Below are 26,723 nucleotides of genomic sequence, written 5' to 3'. Positions count from 1 at the left end.
TCACCCCAGAAAGTTCCCACTTGCCGCTTCCCAGTTAATCCCCCACAAAAGGCAAATACTGCTCTAATTTTCTTCACCATAAGTTAGTTTTTCACATTCTAGAATTTCATACAAATAGAATCTTACATATACTTTCATGACTGGCTTCTTTCATTCAATGTGTTTTTCAGATTCATTTGTGTTATTGCATATATCAGTAATTCATTATTTTAATTGTTAAATAGTATATAATAAGAAATTGTGTATTCACTTATCTAACCATAGACATTAGGACTATTTCTAGCTTTTGACTTTTACAAATAAAGCTACTATAAACATTTATATACAAGCCGTGTGTGTGTGTGGTGTGTGTGAGTATGTAGTGTATGTATGTGTGTGTGTATTCATTTTCACTCCTAAGAATGCAATTTTTGGATCATAGGATAGGTAGGTATATTTTATTTGTTTTTTGTTTTATTTTGTTTTGTTTGTATTTTTTTTTAGTAGAGATGGGGTTTCACCATATTGGCCAGGCTGGTCTCGAACTCCTGACCTCGTGATCCACCCACCTCGGCCTTCCAAAGTGCTGGGTTTACAGGTGTGAGCCACCACGCCCGGCTGTTTTGTTTTGTTTTTGAGAATGGGGTCTCCGTCTGTTGCCCAGGCTGGAGTACAGTGGCACAATCATGGCTCAATGCAGCCTCAACCTTCTGGGCTCAAACAATGCTCCTGCCTCAGCCTCCCAAGTAGCTGGGACTACAGGTGCATACTGCCATGCCCAGCTAATTTTGTTTGTCTGTTTGTTTGTTTTGTAGAGACAGGGTCTTGCTATGTTGTCTAGGCTGATCTTGAACTCCTGGCCTCAAGTGATCTTCCCACCTTGGCCTCACAAAGTGCTGGCAATATAGGCATGAGCCACTGCTCCCAGCTGGTAAGCATTTTACCTTCAAAAGAAACTGTCAAAGTGTTTTCCAAAGTGTTCTTACCTTTTCACACTCAAAACAGAAATACAAGAGACTTTCAAGTGCTCCGCTTCTTCACCAACACTTGATATTTTCCATGTTTTAAATTTTAGCTATTCTGGTATGTGATGAGTATCTCATATTGGCTTTAATTTGATTTTCCCTTAAGTCTACTAATGTTAAACATCTTTTCAAGCACTTATTGGCCATTTCTAGATCTCTTTTGCAGACTATCTCTTCAAATTTTTACGCGTTTTGTTTTAAATTTGATTGTCTTTTATTGTTGAGTTGTAGGAGTTTTTATATATTCTGGATGCAAGCCCTTTGTCAAATATGTGTATTACACAATACTTTCTCCTATTTTGTGGCTCATCTTTTCATTTTTAAATGATCTCTCTCTTTTTTTTTTTTTTTTTTTTGAGATAAGATCTCACTCTGTCATCCAGGCTAGAGTGCAGTGGCGTGATCTTGGCTCACTGCAACCTCTACCTCCTGAGTTCAAATAATCCTCCCACCTTAGCCTCCCTAGTAATTGGGATTACAGGCATGCTCACCACCACACCCAGCTAATTTTTGTATTTTTAGTAGAGACCAGGTTTCACCAGGTTGACCAGGTGGGTCTTGAACTCCTGACCTCAAGCGATCCGCCTGCCTCGGCCTCCTAAATTGCTGGATTATAGACATAAGCCACCATGCCCAAACTTAAATGATCTCTCTTGATGAGCAGACATTTATATTTTTGATAAAGTAAAATTTATCAATTTTTAAAATAGGCTTCGTTTAGAGGAATTTTAGGTTCACAGCAAAATCAAACAGAAAGTGCAGAGAGTTCTCATTTACCTCCTGCCCACATAAAAACACAGCCTCTCCCACTACCAGTATCCTACACCACAGTGGAACTTCCATGACAATCGAGGAACTTCCACTGACACATCATTATTGCCCAAAGTCCATAGTTTGCATTAGGGCTCACTCATAGTTGCATTAGGTGTTGTATACTCTATGGGTTTTGACAAATGAAAAATAACATGTATTCACCATTATAGTATCATACAGAGTAGTTTCACTGCCCCAAAATTAATCTGGACTCTGCCTATTTATCCTTCCTTCCCCGCAACCTGTAGCAACCACTGATCTTTTTACTGTCTTCATAGTTTTGTCTTTTCCAGAATGTCGTATGGTTGGAATCATACAGTTATGTAGTTTTTCAGGTTAACTTATTTCACATAGAAACATGCACTTAAGGCTTCCTTATGCCTTCTTTAGGGTTTGATAGCTCATTTCTTTTCAGTACTGAATGACATTCCATTGTTGGAATGTATCACAGTTTATTTACCCATTTACCTATTGATGGACATCTTGATTGCTTCCAAGTTTTGGCAATGGTGAATAAAGCTGCACTTTATGGATCTTAGAGCTATTGTGTTTTGTTTTATTTTGTTTTGTTTTGTTTTGTTTCGATGGAGTCTTGCTCTGTCACCCAGGCTGGAGTGCAGCAGCATGATCTCGGCTCACTGCAACCTCCGCCTCCCAGGTTCAAGTGATTCTCGTGCCTCAGCCTCCCAAGTAGCTGGGATTACAGGCATGCACCACCACAGCTAGCTAATTTTTGTATTTTTAGTAGAGACAGCGTTTCACCATGTTGGTCAGGCTGGTCTCGAACTCCTGACTTCAAGTGATCTGCCCACCTCGGCCTCCCAAAGTGCTGGGATTATAGGTGTGAGCCACCATGCCCAGCCAGAGCTATTGTTATAAATATCTGTGTGCAGGTTTTTATGTGGACAAAAGTTTTCAACTCATTTGGGTAAATACCAAGGAGCACAATTGCTGGATAGTGTGATAACAGTATGTTTAATTTTGTAAAACAACTGCCAAACTGTCTTCCAAAGTGCCTATACCATTTATCGCTTCCACTAGCAATGAATGAGAGTTCTTGCTGCTCTATAGCCTTGCCAGCATTAAGTGTTGTTGGTATTATATTTTGGATTTGAGCCATTTGTAAAAGTGCATGGTGCTGTCTCATTGTTGTCTTAATTTGCAATTTTCTAATGACATATGATGTGGAGCATCTTTTCGTATGCTTATCGGCCATCTTCTTTGGTGAGGTGTCTGTTCAGGTCTTTTGCCCATTTTTTAATTGGGTTGATCATTTTCTTATTGCTGAGTTTTAAGAGTTTTTTCTATATTTTGTATAATAGTTCTTTATCAGATATGTCTTTTGCAAATGTTTTCTCCAAGTTTGTGATTTGTCTCCTCACTCTCTTGAAAATTTATCAGTATTAAATTTTCATAGATTTTGCCTATTGAGACCTATCCAAGAAACATATTCACCCCCAAGGTTGTGAAAATATTCTCTTGTGTTTATTTCTGGGGACTTTACAGTTTTTGCTTGTGCATTTAGATTTTTGATCCACCTGAAATTAATTTTTCAGTACAGTGTAAAGTAGGGGTTGAGATGGAATTTTTTTCCATACCAATGTCTAGTTGTTGCAGACACTTTGTTAAAAAGTCTTTTCTTTCCCCCTTTGGTACCTTTCATTGAAATTCATACATATTCTGTTGATTTGGGGTGGAGAGTTCTGTAGATGTCTGTTAGGTCCACTTGGTGCAAAGCTGAGTTCAATTCCTGGATATCCTTGTCAACTTTCTGTCTCGTTGATCTGTCTAATGTTGACAGCGGGGTGTTAAATTCTCCCATTATTATTGTGTGGGAGTCTAAGTCTCTTTGTAGGTCTCTAAGGGCTTGCTTTATGAATCTGGGTGCTCCTATATTGGGTGTATATATATTTAGGATAGTTAGCTCTTCTTGTTGAATTGATCCCTTTATCATTATGTAATGGCCTTCCTTGTCTCTTTTGATCTTTGTTGGTTTAAAGTCTGTTTTATCAGAGACTAGGATTGCAACCCCTGCTTTCTTTTTTGTTTTCCATTGCTTGGTAGATCTTCCTCTATCCCTTTATTTTGAGCCTATGTGTGTCTCTGCACATGAGATGGGTCTCCTGAATACAGCACACTGATGGGTCTTGACTCTTTATCCAATTTGCCAGTCTGTGTCTTTTAATTGGAGCATTTAATCCATTTACATTTAAGGTTAATGTTGTTATGTGTGAATTTGATCCTGTCATTAAGATGTTAGCTGGTTATTTTGCTCGTTAGTTGATGCAGTTTCTTCCTAGCATCAGTGGTCTTTATAATTTGGCATGTTTTTGCAGTGGCTGGTACTGGTTGTTCCTTTCCATGTTTAGTGCTTCCTTCAGGAGCTCTTGTAAGGCAGGCCTGGTGGTGACAAAAAATCTCAGCGTTTGTTTGTCTGTAAATGATTTTATTTCTCCTTCACTTATGAAGCTTAGTTTGGCTGGATATGAAATTCTGGGTTGAAAATTCTTTTCTTTAAGAATATTGAATATTGGCCTCCACTCTCTTCTGGCTTGTAGAGTTTCTTCCGAGAGATCCGCTGTTAGTCTGATGGGCTTCCCTTCAGAGAGAAACCTGACCTTTCTCTCTGGCTGCCCTTAACATTTTTTCCTTCATTTCATCTTTGGTGAATCTGAAAATTATGTGTCTTGGAGTTGCTCTTCTCAAGGAGTATCTTTGTGTTGTTCTCTGTATTTCCTGAATTTGAATGTTGGCCTGCCTTGCTAGGTTGGGGAAGTTCTCCTGGATAATATCCTGCAGAGGGTTTTCCAACTTAGTTCCACTCTCCCCATCATTTTCAGGTACACCAATCAGACATAGATTTGGTCTTTTCGCATAGTCCCATATTTCTTGGAGGCTTTGTTTGTTTCTTTTTACTCTTTTTTCTCTAAACTTCTCTTCTTGCTTCATTTCATTCATTTGATCTTCAATCTCTGATATTCTTTCTTCCACTTGATCAAATTGGCTACTGAAGCTTGTGCATGTGTCACGTAGTTCTTGTGCCATGGTTTTCAGCTCCATCAGGTCATTTAAGGTCTTCTCTATACTGTTCATTCTACTCAGCCATTCGTCTAATCTTTTTTCAAGGTTTTTAGCTTCTTTGCAATGGGTTTGAATATCCTCCTTTAGCTCAGAGAAGTTTGTTATTACTGATCATCTGAAGCTTTCTTCTCTCAACCTGTCAAAGTCATTCTCCATCCAGCTTTGTTCTATTGCTGGCAAGGAGCTGCGTTCCTTTGGAGGAGAAGAGGTGCTCTGATTTTTAGAATTTTCAGCTTTTCTGCTCTGGTTTCTCCCCATCTTTGTGCTTTTATCTGAGGTCCTACGCATCTTTTGATAAATGTATTCCTAAGAACTTTATGGATCGCAGAGCTATTGTTAATGATATTATTTTATATTTAATTTTTAAATTACTTGTGCTACTGTATAGATAAAATTGATTTTTTTTTAAATGTTGACCCTATGTCCTGAGTTTGGCAATTTCTTTTGTGGATTTTGTAAGATTTTCCACACATAAGCATATAATTAATGAATAAAGATAATTTTATTTCTTTTCTAAGCTTTTTCTTTTTCTTTTTTTCTTTTTTCTTTTTTTTTTTTTTTTCTTTTTTTGACAGAGTCTCTCTCTGTCACCAGGCTGGAGTGCAGTGGTGCAGTGGTGCAAACATGGCTCACTGCAGCCTTGAACTCCTGGACTCAAGCCATTCCCCACCTTATCCTCCCAAGTAGCTGGAATTACAGGTGTGTACAACCATTCTTGGCTAATTTTTTGTAGAGACAGGGTCTCACCATGTTTCCCAGTCTCGTCTGCAACTCCTGGGCTCAAGCAACCCTCCCACCTCAGTCTCCCACAGTGCTGAGATAATAGGTATGAGCAACTGAGCCTGGCGCTTTATGCTTTTTATTCATTTTTCTTGTTTCAATGGCTAGAATTACCGCTAGTATGTTGAGTACAAGTGAAAAGGAACATCTTGACTTTGTTCTTAATTTTGAGGAGAAAGCATTTAGGGTTTTTGTTTTTGTTTTTGTTTTGAGATAGGGCCTTACTCTGTCATCCAGGCTGAGGTGTAGTAACACAATGAGAGCTCACTGCAGCAGCCTCAAACTCATGGGCTCAAGTGATCCTCCCACCTCAGCCATCCAGGTAGCTGGGACTACAGGCATGCACCACCACACCCAGCTGATTTTTAAATTTTTCTTTTGTAGAGACAGGGCTTTGCCATGTTGCTCAGGCTGGTATTGAATCCTTGGCCTCAAGTGATCCTCTTGTGTTGGCCTCCCAAAGAGCTCGCATTACAGGCATGAGTCATTATGCCGGCCAGCGTTCAGCTTTTTGATATTCATTATTATGTTAGCTGTAGGCTTCTTATAGATGCCTGTATCAGACTCAGGATGTTCCCTTCCATTGAAAATTGTTATTGTTTTAAAAAATCATGATTAGATGTTGAATTTTGCTAAACAAATTTTCTTCATCTATTGAGATAATCCTATGATTTTTCCTCCTTTATTCTATTAATGCGATGAATTATATTTATTGCCTTTTTGTTTGTTTGTTTGTTTGAGACGGCGTCTCGCTTTGTCGCCGGGGCTGGAGCGCAGTGGCCGGATCTCAGCTCACTGCAAGCTCCGCTTCCAGGGTTTACGCCATTCTCCTGCCTCAGCCTCCCGAGTAGCTGGGACCCACCGCGCCCGGCTAGTTTTTTGTATTTTTTTAGTAGAGACGGGGTTTCACTGTGTTAGCCAGGATGGTCTCGATCTCCTGACCTCGTGATCCGCCCGTCTCGGCCTCCCAAAGTGCTGGCATTACAGGCTTGAGCCACCGCGCCCTGCCATTTATTGCCTTTTAAATGTCGAACCAAACTTGTAGCCCTGAGATGCATCCCATTCAGTTTTGATGTATTATCCTTTTTTGGTGGGGTGGGGGGCTGAGAAATTTTATTTTATTTCATTTTATTTTTTATTTCAATAGGTTTTGGGGGAGCAGGTGGTGTTTGGTTACATGGATAAGCTCTTTAGTGGTGATTTCTGAGATTTTGGTGCACCCATCACCCAAGCAGTGTACACTGTATCCAATGTGCAGTCTTTTATCCTTCACCCCTGTCCTACCTTTCCCCTTGAGTCCCCAAAGTCCATTGTATCCTTCTTATGCCTTTGTGTCCTCATAGCTTAACTAAACAATGTTTGGTTTTCCATTCCTGAGTTACTTCACTTAGAATAATGGTCTCCAGTTCCATCCAGGTTGCTGCAAATGCCATTATTTCATTCCTTTTTATAGCTGAGTATTATTCCATGGTGTGTATATATATACATTTTCTTTATCCACTTGTTGGTTGATGGGTGATATGGTTTGGCTGTGTCTCCACCCAAATCTCATCTTGAATTATAGCTCCCAGAATTCCCACATGTTATGGGAGGGCCCTGGTGGGAGATAATTGAATCATGAGGGCAGTTTCCCCTATACTGTTCTTGTGGTAGTGAATAAGTCTCACAAGATCTGATGGTTTTATAAGGGGTTTTCCTTTTCTCTTGCCTCTCACTCTGTCTTGCCTGCTGCCATGTAAGACGTGCCTTTCACCTTCTGCCATGATTGTGAGGTCTCCCCAACCACTTGGAACTGTGATTCCATTAAACCTCTTTTTTTTTTTTTAAATAAATTACCCAGTCTCAGGTATGTCTTTATCACCAGCGTAAAAATGGGCTAATATAATGGGTAACAACAAAAACATAAAGTGGGGAAAAGACACCCTAAACAAGAAATGGTGCTGGGATAATTGGCAAGCCACATGTAGAAGAATGAAACTGGATCCTCATCTCTCATCTTATACAAAAATCAACTCAGGATGGGTCATAGACTTTAATACCTGAAACCATAAAAATGTTAGAAGATAACATTGGAAAAACCTTCGAGACATTGGCTTAGGCAAAGACTTCATGACCAGTAACCCAAAAGCAAATGCAACAAAAACAAAGATAAATAGATGGGACCTAATTAAACTAAAAAGCTTCTGCACAACAAAAGAAATAATCATCAGGGTAAGCAGACAACCCACAGAGTGGGAGAAAATCTCTGCCAACTGTGCACCCAACAAAGGACTAATATCCAGAATCTACAAGGAACTCAAACAAAGCAGCAAGAAAAAGGCAAACAATCCCATCAAAACATGGGTTAAGGACATGAATAGACAATTATCAAAAGAAGATATACAAATGGCCAAGAAACACACGAAAAAATGCTCAACATCGCTAGTTATCAGGGAAACGCAAATCAAAACTACAATGCGCTACCACCTTACTCCTGCAAGAATGGCCATAATTTAAAAAGAAAGAATAATAGATGCTGGTGTAGATGTGGTAAAAACAGAAAACTTTTACACTGCTGGTTGGAATGTAAACTAGTACAACCACTATGGAAAACAGTATGGAGTTTCATTAAAGAACAAATTTAGAGCTGCCATTTGATCCAGCAATCCCACTCCTGGGTATCTACCCAGAGGAAAATAAGTCATTATGTGAAAAAGACACTTGCACACACACATTTATAGCAGCAAAATTTGCAATTGCAAAAATATGATATATTATCTTTTTAATACAATGCTGATTTTGGCTTGTCAATTTTTGGTTAAGGATTTTTGTGTCTCACAAGAAATCTTAGTCTATTGTCTTTTTCCTTCCCTTGTTATATTCTTGTCATTTTTGGTATCAGGATTATGCTGGATCATAAAGCAACTTTGAAAGTGTTCTACTGTCCTTCACTCCCTGAAAGGATGTATATATGAATAATATTATTTCTTATTTATTTATTTTGAGACACAGTCCCACTCTGTCACCTAGGCTGGAGTACAGTGGTGCAATCTCAGCTCACTGTAGCCTCGACTTCCCAGGCTCAAGTGATCCACCCGCTTCAGTCAGCTGAGTAGCTGGGACTAGACACATGCCACTATGCCTGGCTAATTTTTATGTATTTTTAATAGAGAGGGAGTTTCACCATGTTGCCCAGACTTGTCTCGAACTCCTGGCCTTAAGTGGTCCTCTCACCTCAGCCTCCTGAAGTGCTGAGATTATAGGCATAAGCCACTGCACCTGGACTTATTTCTTATTTCAATATTTGATATAATTCACCAGTAATGCCATCTGTGCCTAGAATTTTCCTTATGGAAAAGTTTATAATTAAAATTTTGATCTCTCTAGTAGACATAGGGTTATTAAAATTTTCTATTTCCTCTTATACAGGTTTGGTAACATGAGTTTGTCTATTTTATTTAAGTAGTTGAATTTGTGGTATAAAGTGGTCTGTCCCTTTTTAATTATTTTAGTATCTATAGGATCTCTAGGGATACCTCGTCTGTCATCCCTGATGTTGGTAATTTGTGTTTTTTTTTCTCTATCAGTTTAGCCTAAGTACTCAATTTTATTAATCTTTTAAAAATAATTTTTGGTTCTTTTGATTTTCTCCTAGTGTCTGTGCATTTTCTTTTTTAATTTTTGTGGATACATGGTGTATATATTTATGGTGTATATGAGATATTTTGATACAAGCATGTTTATCATTTTCTATTTCATCGATTTCTGCTCTTTGTTTTCTATCATCTACAAACTTTATATCTAATTTGCTCTTCTTTTTCTAGTTTCTTAAGTTGGAAGCTTAGATAATTGATTTTAAATCTTTCTTCTTTTCTAACGCAAGCAATTAAAGCTAGAAGTAAATAACGATTAAGCTATAAATATCCCTCTAAGAACTTTAACTGCATCCCACAAATTTCAATATGTTGTTTTTCCTTATCGTTTAGTTCACACTGTTTTCTAATTTCCCTTATGATTTCTTTCTTGAGCATAAGTTATTTAGAAGTATGTTGCTTAATTTTTGATTTTTGGAAATTTTCCGTATATTTAATTGCTCTCAAGAAATTTAATTTTGTTGTGATCAGAGGACATATTTTGTGAGGTTTCAGTCAGTACTTTGACACGTATTGAGATTTGCTTCACGGCTCAGCAAATAGTCTATCTTAGTAAACATTTAATGTGCTCTTCAAAAAAAATGTACATTCAGCAGTTATTGGGTATAGTATTCTATAAATATCAATTTGTTTGATCATGTATTCAAATATTCTATTTCCTTACTGATTGATTTGTCTGCTTATTCTATCAATTACGAAAAAGGGAATATTAACATCACCTACATATTTGTGGATTTCTTATTTCTCACTTTGATTCTGTCCCTTTTTGTTTTATGTATTTTAAAGCTTTACTACTAGTTGTGTACACCTTGAGAATTATAATATCATCATGATTTTAACTTTCTATCTATAAAATGACTGTTTTTGGTAATACTTTTTGTGTTGAAATCTAATTTATCTGATATTAATATAGTCATACTAGTTTCCTTATGACATAGTTTGTGTGACATATTGTGTTTCATCCTTTTATGTTCAACCTGTCTCCATATTTATAAAGTGATTATCTTATAAACGGCATATAGTTTGAGTCTTGCCTCTTTTTATTCACTTTGAAAGTCTCCGCCTCTTACTGTACATTTAATGTAACTGTTAATAAGTTTGGGGTTGGCCAGGCATGGTGGCTCATGCTCGTTCCCAGCAGTTTGGAAGGCCGAAGTGGGTGGATCACTTGAGGTCAGGAGTTCAAGACCAGCCTGGCCAACATGGCGTAACCCTGTCTCTACTAAAAATACAAAATTTACCCAGGTATGGTGGCATGCACCTGAATCTCAGCTACTCGGGAGGCTGAGACAGAAAAACCGCTTGATCCCAGGAGACAGAGGTTGCAGTGAGCTGATACCACACCACTGCATTCCAGCCTGGGCAATAAAGTGAAACTCCCTCTCAAAGCAAAAGTTTGGGGTTAGGTCTTAAGTATACTATGTTGTCAGTTTCCATTTTGTCCCTCTGTTCTTTGTTCTCTTTTTCCCGCTTTCTTTGTCTAATTAAGTACTTTTTTAGAACCCCATCTAGTTTACTCTAATGACTTTTTAGCTATATGACACTAGGTATATACATGTATGTATATATATTTTTATTGTCATTCTTTTAATGATGTTTCAGAACAAAGAAAATGTCACAGAGTTATATGTGGTTTTTATCTGGTATAGGGTACAAGAAACAGTTACCAACAGAAGATATTTCTACAGCCCCAAAGTAGCTTACTTATAAATATTTGCAAAATTCATTCTTACGGTACTCATGTAGTTTTGTACTTGAATCGACAGTTTACAGAGTGAGTAATTAAAATTAGTCTTTTTTTGTTTGTTTTTTGTTTTTTGTTTTTTATTGAGACGAAGTCTCACTCTGTCCCCCAGGCTGGAGTGCAGTGGTGCGATCTTGGTTCACTGCAAGCTCTGCCTCCTGTGTTCCCGCCATTCTCCTACGTCGGTCTCCCGAGTAGCTGGGACTACAGGCACCCGCCACCACACCCAGCTAATGTTTTATGTTTTTACTAGAGACGGGGTTTCACTGTGTTAGCCAGGATGGTCTCGATCTCCTGACCTCGTGATCCGCCCGCCTCGGCCTCCCAAAGTGCTGGGATTACAGGCTGTTCTGCCATCCACATTGGCCAGGCTGGTCTTGACCTCCCCTCATTTCTTTCAGAGCCTCTCTTCTCTGGGCTATAATTATGGCTTGCGGACTTTTTGTCAGAATCGGAATGGCTCCATTTGCTATTCTCCCTAGAACTCTCGTGTTTTAAGAACCTGAGCTTTTCCTTGGCTTTTTCCTGGTTATGGTGACTGCCAGAAAGTTCTTCATGAAGTTTTCTCTTCTTACACAGGTCCTTCTCTTCAGAATCACTGTGTGATATGCCCTGAACGCTTGCTTTTCTTTTCTTCCTATTTTTTTTCTTTATTGTCATTCTCACTCTCACTACTGCTTTCTGAAGTCTTAGTAGAGGAAGAGGAGGAGGAGGAGGAAGACGAGAAAGAGGAAAAGGATTTATGTTTTTTGTGTTTACTTCTGCTCTTCTGAAACTTTCTTTTTTCTTTTTTCTTTTTTTTTCTTCTCCAGTCGATCTAATTTCCTAAGAAGTTTCTGTTTTTGTTTAGTTGTTAGTGACTTTAAGCATTCAACTTCTGGATCTTCTTCACCCTCACTTGCAACATACTCTTGTGATGGATCGATCATTTGCCGTCAAGTTTCTCCCCAGTATATTTCCTTTCAATGCAAACCCACTGTTTCTCATCTTCGCTATTAGCTCCAAGGGATGCATCGATGGCCCTGAACCATCAGCAAGAACGGAACTTGCATTGATTTCAGAAAGACCAAACAAAGGACATTCTTGATCTGTGTTGACATGACCCCATTGGTGACATTTAATGCACTACACATTTCGAACCTGAATACCCAAGGGCTGATCTCTGATGTTCATGTCATCTTTGGCATATTTTTCTCGTGTGGCTCCTTTCTGTCATTCAAATTTGTATTCAGTCTCTCCTTCTGTTTCTTCTTTCTCTTTGTTTTCTTTTTTAGCTCCTGATGGGGCTTCATACATGAAATTAAGGCCATTCTTTACATGCTCATCTCCCATAAGCAATCTATTACCATATGATTCTTGTTCTATAAGAAATCGCTGCATTAATTCTTCTTGTTTCTTCTTATCATATATTTTCTGTTTTGCCATCCATAGTTTTTTGATGTTGGATTTGGAGGCAGGATGAAAGTCCTTCTTGCACATGAAGTTGGTGAAGGATTTTCTCATCTTGGAGCTGGAGCTGGGGAAAGCAGCAGCTAAATCTGTAAGCAACATAAACAAACTCAACCTCCTAACCGGAACTGCCACCACTGTATATTTTTAAAATGATGGCTCTAGGAATTACATCCATAACTTATAACACTCTTTTTTTTCTTTAGATGGAGTCTCGCTCTGTCACCAGGTTGGAGTGCAGTGGCGTGATCTCGGCTCACTGCAACCTCCATCTCCTGGGTTCAAGCGATTCTCCCGCCTCAGCCTCTTGAGTAGCTGGGATTACAGGCACCTGCCATCAGGCCTGGCTAATTTTTGTATTTTTGTAGAGATGGGGTTTCACGATGTTGGCCAGGCTGGTCTTGAACTCCTGACCTCAGGTCATCCTCCTGCCTCGGCCTCCCAAAGTTCTGGGATTACAGTCATGAGCCACCATGCCCGGCCCACACTCTTAAAATTGGTATTATTCCACTTCACATATAAGGTAAGAATCTTATCTTAGTTACATTCATACTCCCTCTTCTCTTCTTTACTATTATATAGCTTCCTTCTACATATATTATAAATCCCACAATAAGCTGTCATTATTTTTGCTTTAAAATTATTAAATGAATTTTAAATAATTTAAGAAAAGAAAAATAATAATTTTAATGTTAACTTACATGTTTACCATTTCTAACAGTCATCATTTCATCCTATATGTGTGATTTTTCATCTGGTCTGAATTTTCCCTTAAGCCTGAAAAACTTCCTTAGAATTTCTTATGGTGTAGGTCTGCTGGAGATAAATTCTAACAGTACTTGCTTATTTGAAGATGCTTATATTTCACCTTAATTTTATAAAGATGTTTATGGTCGGGCTGGGCATAGTGGCTCACGCCTGTAATCCTAACACTTTGGGAGGCCAAGGAGGGTGGATCGTCTGAGGTCAGGGGTTCGAGACCAGCCTGAACAACATGGCAAAACCCCATCTCTACTAAATACAAAAAAAAATTAACCAGGTGTGGTGGCGTGCGACTGTAATCTCAGCTACTAGGGAGGCTAAGGCAGGAGAATTGCTTGAACCTGGGAGACGTAGGTTGCAGTCAGCTGAGATCATGCCACTGCACTCCAGCCTGGGCAACAGAGGAAGACTCAAGCAACAGAGGAAGACTCAAAAAATAAAAAAGATGTTTATGGTCAACATAGACTTCTAGCTTGACTTTTTTTTTTTTTTTTTTTTTTCCAGCAAATGGAGCATATTGTTCCATTGTCTTCTGGCCTCAATTGTTCCTCATGAAAAGTCAACTCAACCAATATTCTTATCATTATCATTATCATCCCCTATATATAATGTGGCTTTTTTCCCCATGGCTGATTTTAAGATTTTCTCCTTATCTTTGATAATTATGATGCATCTTGCTATTTTTTTATTATTATTATTATTATTTTTGTAGAGATGGGGTTTCACCAAGTTGCCCAGGCTGGTCTCAAACTCCTGGGCTCAAGCCATCCACCTGCCTCAGCCTCCCAAAGTGCTAGGATTACAGGCGTGAGCCACCATGCCCAGACTTGTTGATTTTTCTTTATGCTTTTAGTTCACTAAGTCTCATGGATTAAAACATGTTGAGTAACTATGAGCATCTTCTTGTTTTTTTCTTTGTGCATTGAATTTGCCGAGGCCCTCAGATTGAAAAGTGTTGAGTTTCATTCTAGCAGAGACTCAGATTGCTGCAACCCTTAGTCCTGGGACATGATCTCAACTCCTAAGGTCTGACACCCCTTCTGGGGTGTCAATCAAAAGCCAGGAGTGTTTGCCAAGTCTCTCCAATTTGGCAGAATTTTAACTGCAAACTCTATATTCCCAGGGCAGAGCAGCTGCTAAAATTTCTGCTCAGCTCTTTCAGCCTTCCAGCTGTTGTTTTCCCAGGAGTTTTTTGGAATCTTACCCTGCATGTGACCAGTTCAAGGGTTGGCTATAAATTAGAAGGAAATTTTTGTATGTATTTTCGGATTCTCTTTTCTGTGGCTTATTCTGTGATTTCCCCCCTCAAGTTCCAGCTGCTCTCGCAACCCTGCACTCTTCTGACTCTACAAGCCCAATAAGGCTGCCACTTTCTGCATGAGCTCCACCCCATAGACCACTCAAATGGTGAGCGACCTCAGGGTAAAAGCCAGATAAAAGTAGATCTCACTCAGTACGCTTTTTCTTCTTTCTACAATTATATACATACAGTTTCTGCCTGCTTTAGTCATTCTCCAGTGTCTTCAAATAGTCATTTATTATATTCTGTTAAAAGTCTATAATGTTATTGACAGGAGAATCAGCCCGATACAAGCTACTCTTAATCTTTACCAAAAGCTGGAAGCCCTCTAGATCCCAAATATACGCTACATTTTCTTCTATTAATTTTATAGTATTACCTTTTACTCTTAGGGTTTCACTCTATTTGAAGTTCACTTTTGAATATGGTGTCAAATAGAAATCCAGTTTAATTTTCCTCACTTAGGAGCCAGTTTTTACAACAGAATCTACTACTAAATACAAAGACTTTACCCCAGATCACTGGGGGAGGAAGAATGATTATCCTTCCCCAATGATCTGGGGTAACATCATTACATATATTAAGTTTCCACATGGAACTATCTCTGAACTCTTTATTCTGTTCCATTGATCTCGTGTTCCACTGATTCATCTGACCTGGTGCCAATATCACTATTTCCATGGCTTTGTAATATGCCTTAGCATCTGGTAGGGCAGGTACCTCCCCTTCCCTTTACTCTATCTTGTAGATCTTTATTCATCCACAAACATTTAGCAGTAAGTGTATCAGCTTCCCAGAAAAAAAAAAAACTATTCAATTTTGAATGTGATTAAATTGAATATATATATTAATTTGGAGAAAATTAATTTTTTGTGATATCGACTTATTCCTCCCAAGAATACAGTATGTCTTTCTCATTTTGATTATATTCTCTATTTTTTATTTGAGGTTTCAATTTTTTTCCATACAGGTCTTAAGTATCCTCAAATACTTCCTAAATACTCTACAGTTTTTGTTACCACTTACGAATGGTATATTAATTATTATTATTTTGAATCAGAATCTCTCTGTCACCCTAGCTAGAGTGCAGTAGTGCTATAATGGCCTACTGCAGTCTTGACCCCTCAGTGTCAAGGATCCTTACACCTCAGTCTCCCAAGTAGCTGGGACTACAGGTGCATGCCACCAAACCTGGCTAATTTTTTTTTTAAGATGGAGTATTCCGACCTGGTGCGGTGGCTCATGCCTATAATCCCAGCACTTTGGGAGGCCAAGGCAGGCAGATCACAAGGTCAGGAGTTCGAGACCAGCCTGACCAACATGGTGAAACCCCGTCTGTACTAAAAATACAAAAAAAAGTAGCCAGGCATGGTGGTGCGTGCCTGTAATCCTAGCTACTCAGGAGGCTGAGGCAGGAGAATCATTTGAACCCAGGAGGTGGAAGGTTGCAATGAGCTGAGATCACACCACTGCACTCTAGCCTGGGCGATAGAGTGAAACTCCATCTCAAAAAAAATTTTTTAAATTCTATGTTGCCTAGGATGGTCTCAAACTCCTGGACTCAAGTGATCCTCCTGCCTCAGCCTCCCAAAGTGCTGGGATTACAGGCATGAGACACCACATCTGGCCTTATTTTTTAAATTATATTTTCACTACTTTTAACAGTACAGTAGATGATCAATAAATCCATGTTAACTGTTTGGTTTTTTTTTCTTCTGCTTACTTATATAGGACCCTCTAATCTCACTGGCTCTACCCATTCTCTTCCCTTTTCTAATTGGAAAATCTTCAAATTAATCTTTTTTCAACCTCATTTTATTCATTAAACAACACTCAGTAATTATGTATTGAACAACTACTTACTATTTCCCATGTTCTGGAGACACACGCTGATGAACAAAACAGAGCTCTAGACTCTTAAGGCTTGCTTTCTAGTGGGGAGAAACAACAATTAATGTAACAAATAGGCTGGGCACAGTGGCTCACGCCTGTAATCCCAGCATTCTGGGAGGCCAAGGCGGTCAAATCACAAGGTCAGGAGATCGAGACTATCCTGACCAACATGGTAAAACCCCATCTCTACTAAAAAAAAAAATACAAAAGTTAGCTGGGTGTGGTGGCAAGTGCCTGTAATCCCAGCTACTCCAGAGTTTGAGGCAGGAGAATCACTTGAACTCGGGAGACAGAGGTTGCAGTGAGCCGAGATCACACCACTGCACTCCAGCCTGGGTGACAGAGGGAGATGACTTTGTCTCAAAAAAAAGATGATAGTATGACTGCAGCAGAGTGAGGAATGGCAAAAAATGGGGACATGAGGTCAAGAGACTCAATCTCAAAAAAAAAAAGTAACAAGTAAGTAAATTGTTTGGCATGTTAAAAGATGACAAGCGATATGAGGAAAAGAAAATTAGAGCAGGGTTATTGGGATCAGGAATGTGGAGGTAGAGCCAGTTTGCAATGTTACAAAGGGGTGTCAGAGTAGGTCTCATTCAGCAGGAGACACTTGAGTAAAGGCTTGATGGAGGAGGAAGGGAGAACATTCCAGGCAGAGGGATCAGCAAAGCCCTAAAGCATGAACTTTCTTGATGTATTCAAAGAAGAGCAAAGGAGGCCGGGCGCGGTGGCTCACATCTATAATCCCCGCACTTTGGGAGGCCGAGGAGGGTGGATGACCTGAGGTCAGGTGTTCAAGACCAGCCTGGCCAACATAGCGAAACCCCATCTCCACTAAAAATACAAAAAAAAGGCCAGGCGCGGTGGCTCAAGCCTGTAATCCCAGCACTTTGGGAGGCCGAGACAGGCGGATCACGAGGTCAGGAGATCAAGACCATCCTGGCTAACACGGTGAAACCCCATCTCTACTAAAAAATACAAAAAAAACTAGCCGGGCGAGGTGGCGGGCACCTGCAGTCCCGGCTACTCGGGAGACTGAGGCAGGAGAATGGCGTGAACCCGGGAGGCAGAGCTTGCAGTGAGCCGAGATCCGGCCACTGCACTCCAGCCTGGGCGACAGAGCAAGACTCCGTCTCAAAAAAAAAAAAAAAACAATTATCCCAGCATGGTGGCACGTGCCTGTAGTCCCAGCTACTCGGGAGGCTGAGCCAGGAGAATCACTTTAACCCAGGAGGGCTTCTTCCAGACAAGCTGAGATCACACCACTGCACTCCAGCCTGGGTGACAGAGGGAAACGACTTTTTCTAAAAAAAAAAGAGAGAGAGAGAGAGAGAGAGAGTTGAGTATGGCTGCAGCAGAGTGAAGAATGGAGAAAAATGGGGACATGAGGTCAAGAGATGATGGGGAAATGACAGGTTGTGCAGGGCCTTGTGGAATATTGTAAGGACTTTGATTTTTCTCTACTTTGAGGGCATTGAGCACAGAAGTGACATGGCCTGATTTTAGAGTTTACAAGAATGACTCTGACTGCTAAGTTAAGAACAGATTGGAGAAGCTGAGAGACCTGCTGGGAGCCTATTGCAGTGATCCAGTGAAGGGGATTGTGGCTCAGAGCAGGAACCAGCTGTGGAGGTGGTAAGAAATGGTCAGAGTCTACAGGGGTTTGAAGGAAAGCCAGACCCACTGCGGGACGTGTGAATGTCTCTGATTGTCCCTCTGGACTCACTGTCCATCTCCTCCCACCCGGCTCTGTGCCCTGGGAGGTGACTTGTGTGAACTGCATCAATAATCTCTTCTGCCCTCTGTTTCTTTCCCACTTGGTTTGGCCAAAAGGAGTATTGGCAAAGGATCCGAAGGCAGGAGGAGTGTGAGGTGGGGGTATATTTCCCTGACTCCCTCCTTGCTGGTTTGGCTGAGCGCCTCAAATCAGGCAGCCCGCTCCAGAAAAGCTGCTCCTGTGGGTTGGATAATGGCCTCCACCCTTGGCCACCCAGACCTAGGTGCTAACAGCTCCCAGCTCGTGCCAGTCCCAGAGGACTGCAGTATAACCTGTTGCTTTTCCTCAACTCTGTCCATAAATTTGTGTATAGTCAAGTATTAAACTCCCGTTTGAGTGTGCCACCTTTTTCCCACAGGGACTGTGACTGAGAGAGAGTGGGTATGGGGCGTGAATGAAAGTGGAGTTGAGGATGGCTCCCTTGACCACAAGACCTAAGGTTTATCAGGTTCTCTCCTTCCATACAGCTCTGTGCCCCAGACCCGGCCAAAGCAACTTGTGGGGCTTTATTCCCATTGGAAGTAACCAAACTGCAAAGAACTTCAAAAGAGTAACATGTAATGGTAAATATGGCCATCTTGTTCCAGACAAAGCCTGATAAGGAAAAAGCACTGTGCAAGGAGTCAGGAGGCTCCCTGAACAACAGATTAACTCCAGAATAACCCTTAGCAGGCCACTTGACTGCTCTGAGCCGCTTTCTTCATCAGTAAAATTGGTAAAAATGAAACCTAATTCAAAGAACTGTAGGGAAAGAACAAATAACAACACCCAGATCAACAGAATGCGATCCCGTGTGTAAGGCTGGGAAAGAGAATGTTGCAATTTGTATTCTTACAAATCAACTTGGTTTACAAGTTACATGACCTTGAAGATGCTTCTGGGCCTGTTTCCTCATCTGTAAAATGAAAACAACAGTATATTTTTATTATATGTTTTTGTATTGCTGTAAAGAAGTACCTGAGACTGGGTAATTTATAAAGAAAGGAGGTTTAATTGGCTCACGGTTCTGCAGGCTGAATAAGCATGGCTTCAGCATCTGTTTCTGTTGAGAACCTCAGGAAGCTTCCAAACATGGCAGAAGGCGAAGAGAGAACAGGGGCAAGGGTGGGGTGAGATACTCTTAACCAGATCTCGTGTGAACTAACTGAGCAAAAATTCACCCATCACCCACGGGATGACACCAAACCATTCATAAGGGACCCGCCTCCATGATCCAATCACCTCCCACTAGGCCCCACCTCCAACACTGGAGGTCACATTTCAACACGAGATTTGGACAGGACAAACATCCAAACCATGTCAACATTGTTTGGCACATGCTACATTAGCTGGCGTGTAGCTTAACGAAATAAGGGTGTGCCTGGCTAGTAAGTATTCATTAAGTGTTACATAGTTAATAAATATTAAATTTCCCATCTGTGAAATGAGGAAATTGAACTCGTTAATACAAAAGGTAACTTATTTTGGTGAACTAAGTCTAGGATCTTTTGAAATTTTGATTATGTATTTTTTCAAAATTATAAAAAGGACAAATAACATAGTAAACACCCATGTACTCACATTATCTACATGTATCTCTAAATATATATTAAAGACAGAGATAGAGAGAGAATGAAAAAAGCCAGTGCAGGTGGTCCTGTAGCTGCAGCTACTCAGGAGGCTGAAAGGCAGGAGGATCCCTTGAGCCCAGGAGTTAGAGGCTGCAGTGAGCTGTCGTTGCACCACTGCACTCCAGCCTAGGTCACAGGGAAAAAAGAAAAAAAAAATAGGCCAGGCAAGTGGCTCATGCCTATAATCCCAGCACTTGGGAAACCCCGTCTCTACTAAAAATACAAAAAAATTAGCCAGGCGTAATGGTGGGCACCTGTAATCCCAGCTACTCAGAAGGCTGAGGCATGAGAATCACTTGAGCCCAGGAGGCAGAGGTTGCAGTGAGCCGAGATTGAGCCACTGCACTCCAGCCTGGGCAACAGAGCAAGACTCCATCTCAAAAAAATAAACAAACAAAAACAAACTAAATATTCTATAATTGGTATCACATTACGAACTAACCTGCAGCTTGTTTTTTCCTCAACAATGTGTCTGTGAGATCCACCCATTTTGATATGTGAAGGTCTTATTTGTTTTCACTACTGTGTGGTATTACATTGTATGAATTTGATGGACGTTTAAATTGTTTCCAATTTTTTAGGTTTACAAATAGTGCCACTTTGAACATCCTGATGACTGCAAGTTTCCAAGTCTGAACTTTGAGTTTCTTTACAGCCTGCCAGATGCTGTTGTGCGCCTCAGTTGAGATGGGGGAAGGGGAGAGAGGCTGGACTAGGGGTGGGAGGAGAGGAGGGACGGGGGGGCTGAATCTTATTTAACAGGTTCTGAAGGCTTTGTAAGTCACAGCTCTTAAAACACAATATTTTGAAGATTTAAGTGTAAATGAATCAGAGCCATATGGATTACATTTGCCTTAAATTACACAGGATTTAGAGCAGGGCGCAGTGCCCTGGGGCTGAGGGAGCAGGCATTTCATGAACTGCCTTCTTTGCTCCCCTTCCTGGCTTCTCTGCCATCAGGCTGCAGAGGAATAGAGACTCGAGCTGCCCAGGTGCCCTCCACCCAGCCCGAGGGCCTGCCCAATGGGGGCACTGAGGAGCCTAAAAGCCTGACATCTGGATGCCTGAGTCCTAGTGCCTGCTTTGCCACTACTTCACTGTGTAGCATTGGGCCACACACTCTGCATCTCAGCCTCAGTTTTCTCATTTGTAAAATGAGGCACCTGAGAGACACTATAGCGTAGTGGTTAAAAGCCTGGGTTTGGGCCAGGTGTGGTGGCTCACACCTGTAATCCCAGGGCTTTGGGAGGCTGAGGTTGGGGGATCACTTGACATCAGGTGTTCAAGACCAGCCTGGCCAACATGTTGAAACCCTGTCTCCACTAAAAATACAAAAGATTAGCCAGTGTGATGGTACACGCCCATGATCCCAGTGACTCAGCAGGCTGAGGCAGGAGAATCACTTGAACTCAGGAGGTAGAGGCAGCAGTGAGCTGAGATTGCACCACTGCACCCCAGCCTGGGCAACAGAGTGAGACCCTGTCTCAAAAAAATAAAAATAAAAAGAATCTGGGCTTGAATCCCTCTCTAACCTCTTTCTGGCTGTGAGAACTGACTGTGAGACCTTAGGCAAATTACTAATCAGCCCCCTCTCTACCACAGTTGCTGCATCTGTAAAATGTGAATACTAATAGTATCCACCTCATAGGTAGCTGTGAAGAACAAACTAGCTAGGACACCTGGAAAGTGCCTGACTCTAAGTAAGCATTCCACAGATATCACTTTTGTTTTATATTTTAGTGTAATTATCAAAGATCGGTCCGAGTCTGATTTTTCCTGGCACTCTCTGGCAGAGATGATAGGAGTGAGCCTGAGGAAGGGTTATACAATGGCCAGCAGCTTCCCATTCCTTTAGTACCGCATCTCCACTTCATATCCACTGTTCCATTCTGTTTTAAAGGCAAATAGATACACATACACTTACAAAATGGATCATGCTGTGTTATAATTTTTTTTTCACTTTTGCTGTGTCACAAATATCTTTTCATATAATTAATATTTATCTACAACTTTTTTTTTTTTGACAGAGCCTCGTTCTGTCACCCAGGCTGGAGTGCAGTGGCACCATCTTGGCTCACTGCAACCTCCATCTTCCAGGTTCAAGTGATCCTCCTGCCTCAGCCTCCCACGTAGCTGGGATTACAGGTGCATGCCACCACACCCAGCTAACTTTTGTATTTTTAGTAGAGATGGGATTTCACCACATTGGCCAGGCTGGTTTCAAACTCTTGACCTCAGGTGATCCACCCGCCTCAGCCTCCCAAAGTGCTGGGATTACAGGCATGAGCCACTGCGCCCAGCCTACAACATTTTTACGTCTGAACAGCAGCACAGCAAACTGACATTTACCAACTGCTTACCGTGCACTAAACGCAGTGTTAAATGTTTCCCATGCATCCTTGTTTGATACTCAACACAAGAAAATGAATTTAGTTTCATTATCATCCCCATTTTATATCTGAGAAACTGAGGATTAGATAAATTAAATAGCCTTAAAATATCACTGGAGTCCAGATCTGTGGACTCCTGGGCGTAAGTGCTACCAGACGTTGTCTGTAGTACTAAAATAATATTTCTAAGCAACTTCAGGCCCCTATTCTTAGACACTGATTTTTTTTTTCTGGCATCTTCACTTTTATCAACAGCATGTGATAAACAATCTTGTAAGAAGATATTTGGTGACATCATGATTACCTCTTTGGGATAAATTCTTCCAAGTGGATGGTCCACTGTCTGGGGCTTTGATTTTGGCGACGAGGAGAAGCAGAGCGCCGTTGGAGGCTGAATGTGAAGGAAGAAGCAAGAAGCCATCCAGGAGAAGGGCCTGATTGGGAGGCCAGGATGCCTGGCTCGCCCACACAACAGAACACGCTGCTTTGGTTTATCAGAGTTGGGGTTCCCCCTGCTCCCCTCGAGCTCACCCTGAAGCCCTTGGTAATCTAGTTTATTTCCAGGAAATTTTGCTGACTTAGCTGAAAATTTTTTGGATCGGCTTTTTGGATCGGCTGCAAGACACAGACACTCGCTCAAAACACAGACACACACACATACACACACACATGCTTCACCCTCCAGGAGTCAGGTGTGAGGGAGGCACTCACTAGGAAGAGGCCAGCCTGGCTGACATGGAAAGTGGGGGAGCTTAATTTACATGGAAAGAAAATTCCCTGAAAAAAAGCTATTCATCAGATTTACATACATCATTTTCTCTCTTAACTAGGTTGACTCAGTTCAATAGTTTTGTGACACCTTTATTGTTTTGGAGCAGGGGAGGAAATTACATACACGCTCACTGCTTGGGGGTGGGTTTTTTTTGTTGTTGTTTTTTTGAGACAGGATCTCACTTTGTTGGCCAGGCTGGAATGCAGTGGTGTGAGCACAGCTCACCGCAGTCTCAACCTCCTGGGTTCAAGTGATCCTCCCACCTCAGCCTCCAGACTAGCTGAGACCAAAGGCAAACACCACCACTCCCAGCTAATTTTTAAATTTTGTAGAGTTGAGGTCTCACCATGGTGCCCAGGCTCATGTTTACTGTTTTTTAAAATCCCTTGAAAGTATATCAATATCTGTGAAGATCTAAAAGTGTCTTAAATTCTCATTTCAGACTGGGTGTGGGGTTCTGCATACAAACCACCTGGACATCTTGTTAAAATGCAGATTCTGATTCAGGAAGGCTGAGTGGGGCCTGAGCATGCATTTCTAACACTCTCCCACAAGACCGATGCTGCTGGTCCACACATCAGCTTGCAAGTTGAGAGTAGCACACAACACATTTGGTAAAGTCGAGACTCTTCTCTCATGGAATTGTCACTCCCTGCTTATTGCTCAAAATACTCTTAAGTCAGAGCTGCAAGCGATCTTAGAAAGCATTTGGTCAGAGCTGCTGCTGACAGATGAGGGAAGTGAACCCCACGAGGGGAAGGGACAGGCCCCAGGCCAGGGAGCTCGAGCCAGAGCATGGCTGGGGGCTCCAGGTTCCTTTTGTTTCCACAGAAGCCCAGAGCTTAGTCAGTTTCAACTGTGGGACCAGCAAAGGCTCTGTGAATGGCTGAGAAAAGCAGCAGCCCCTATAAGGATGACAGGGCCACCAGGCAGAGTGCAGACTCTATGCTAAGCACTATCCAGATTCCTTGCACGCCAACATGCTCTCAGAAAGTCCACACCATAACCCTACGCAGCAGAATCATTGACTTCATTTTACACAGAGAAGCCGAGGCTCAGAGAGCAAAGCAGTCTTCCGGAAGCCACACAGCGGGCAAGTGGAGAGCTAGCATCAGATCTGTGTGTGAAAGAGCCCCACATCACCGTCTCCTAAACATCCATCCTTCAGAATTTTTGCCTTAATTGTACTTGAACAACGGTTCACTTTCCATAAAGGAAAAACTAGTATCATTTGAAAGATGTATTTTCATTGTAGAAAATACATTCATTGAAAACAGTGTTATTAAGATCTAGCTCAATCTTAACCTGCAGATCCCTAGGCCTGCCCTCTTTGTTAGAAGGGGAGATTAGCAAACATTAGAGAGGTATTAAAGACAAACTAGGCCTGGCACCATAATCCCAGCACTTTGGAAGGCTGAGGCAGGAGGATCGCTTGAGGCCAAGAGTTTGAGACCAGCCTGGGTAGCATAGCCAGACCCCATCTCTTAAAAAAATAAAACAATTAGCTGGGCATGGTGGTGTGCACCTGTGGTCCTAGCTAATTAGGAGGTTGAGGCAGAAGGATCACTTGAGCCCAGGAGTTCTAGGCTGCAGTGAGCTGTGATTGTGCTACTGCACTCCAGCCTGGGCAACACAGCCAGACGCTGTCTCTAAATTTATGTATTTATTTAAATACATAAAACAGACTAGCACCACACTGAGGCTTTCCTTTTAATGAAATTTAAAGGATTGAAAGAATATTGAAGAGAGAATAATTTTGCAAGATATGAGTCTACCTTTTGCATTGCCCTGTATGAATTTGACCTTTCTTCCATCTCCAGGACAGAACATCTCACACTGAACTATGCTACCTTTAGGCCCTGAGTCAGGTGGCATCAGTCAAGACTGGCTTTCTGGAAAAGGCACCTGGACCAAGTTTCACATCATGGGAGGCCTAAGCATACAGTACCTCTACTTAAAGTTTCTTACTGTCCAGGGAGAGTAGTCCACACCCCTTTCCAGGGGTCTAGGGGTCCAGTCAGCAGGCTGCCTGGAGCCAGGGCACACTCTCTCCCCAAAAGATGTCCCACCGGCATGTTTGCCTAATGTGGCCACTTTAGAAACATTGTTTGTTCTCATCCTGCTAAAAACAGCTTCAAAGTGACTCCTGTCTAGACTGTGCCAGGATCGATTATCAAATCCCTGACCTGATCGAAACCACAGGGGGACATAGTCATTTGCTTTAATGCAATTAAAGCAAAATATAATCATGTATCCAGGCCAGGGACAAGAGCAGGGCTCTTTAGGAGGTGGGAGGAGAAACCAGCTCTGGATAATTTCTTCTCAGCTCCAAGGTAGTGAGCTTAGACTTCTCCTGCCTCCATCTCCAAGGCAGCCTTGGGCTTTGCTGCAGAGCCACCAGGTGAGGGTGTCCTGGGTGAAGGGGGAGCTGGGAGAAAGCAGTCTTGGAGTGAGATGTGGAGGAGGGTGGGGATTTGCAGAGCACAGCCAGGAGGAAAGAAGAAAAATGAAAAGGAGGAAGAAATGGTCGGGCACGGTGGCTCACACCTGTAATCCCAACACTGTGGGAGGCCGAGATGGGTGGATCACCTGAGGTCAGGAGTTTGAGACCAGCCTGGCCAGCATGGTGAAACCCCATCTCTACTGAAAATACAAAAATTAGCCGGGTATGGTGGCACGTGCCTGTAATCCTAGCTACTCAGGAGGCTGAGGCAGGAGAATCGCTTGAACCTGGGAGCCAGAGGTTGCAGTGGGCCGAGATCGTACCACTGCACTCCAGCCTGGGCAACAGAGTGAGACTCTGTCTCAAAATAAATAAATAAATAATATGAGGAGGAAGAAAAAGATCACAGAAAGAGGACGCAATGGACATAGCCAGCTTGATAATTTTCAGAATCTCTGAAAAATCCCCAGCCTCAGGGAGGTTGAGCCTGGCAGGTCTTCCTGAAGGACAGCAGCCTCCCCAGCAGCAGGTGAGGTTGATCCAGCAGGACTTCCTTGGGGAGGCACCAGGAAAATGTGTCTTACCTTCTCAGAGAGCCACCATGAGGCAAAAGATCTGGGTGAGGGCTTGCCTTTCTGTCTCCCGGCTTCGGCCCAGCATCCCGGGCTCTGAAAAGGAGTCAAGTATCTTCACACCACACACCTGCCTCTCCCTCAGGGGCAGGCAGGGCTGGCAGGCCTCAGGGGACCCCCTCAGTGCTGGCTGCACAGACTGTCCGGGGGTCCCACACTGTCTGTACCGGTTCCTATGACTGCTGTGACAAAGTACCCCAGACTGGGAGGCTGAAACCACAATTCTCACCATTCTGGAGGATAAAAATCTGAGGCCAATGTGTTGGCAAGGTTGGTTCCTTCTGAGGGCTGTGAGAAAAGGATCTGTTGAGGCCTCTCTCGTCAGCTTATAGGCTGCTTCTCCCTGTGTTTCCGGATTTTCCCTCATCTTCCTGGGTCTGGACATCATTTTCCCTCTATGCATATCTCTGTGTCCAAACTTCCCCTTCTTATAAGGACTCCAGTCGTACTGGATTGAGGCCCACATTGACGACCTCGTTTTAACTTGATTAGCTCTATGAAGACCCTCGCTCCAAATGAAGCCACATTCCGAGGCCCTGGACTGAATAGTGTGCCCCCCTCAAATTCAGATGTTGAACTTTACCCCCCATTTTAATGGGATGAGAAAATGGGGCCTTTGGTGGGCGATTAGGTCAAGAGGG

At 41.9% G+C, this 26,723-nt stretch overlaps 1 pseudogene; it reads right to left on the bottom strand.

Moving 5' to 3' along the window:
- The window catches only part of LOC105482623 (corepressor interacting with RBPJ 1 pseudogene), a 29,636-nt pseudogene extending 17,191 nt beyond the window's left edge, over nucleotides 1-12,445 (bottom strand).
- Between the last annotated feature and the right edge of the window lie 14,278 nt (nucleotides 12,446-26,723).

The sequence above is a fragment of the Macaca nemestrina genome, chromosome 6, assembly GCF_043159975.1.
Source record: "Macaca nemestrina isolate mMacNem1 chromosome 6, mMacNem.hap1, whole genome shotgun sequence".
Classification (NCBI taxonomy): domain Eukaryota; kingdom Metazoa; phylum Chordata; class Mammalia; order Primates; family Cercopithecidae; genus Macaca; species Macaca nemestrina.
The sequence above is the reverse complement of the archived record's forward strand: the minus strand, read 5'-3'. Positions and strand labels throughout refer to the sequence as shown.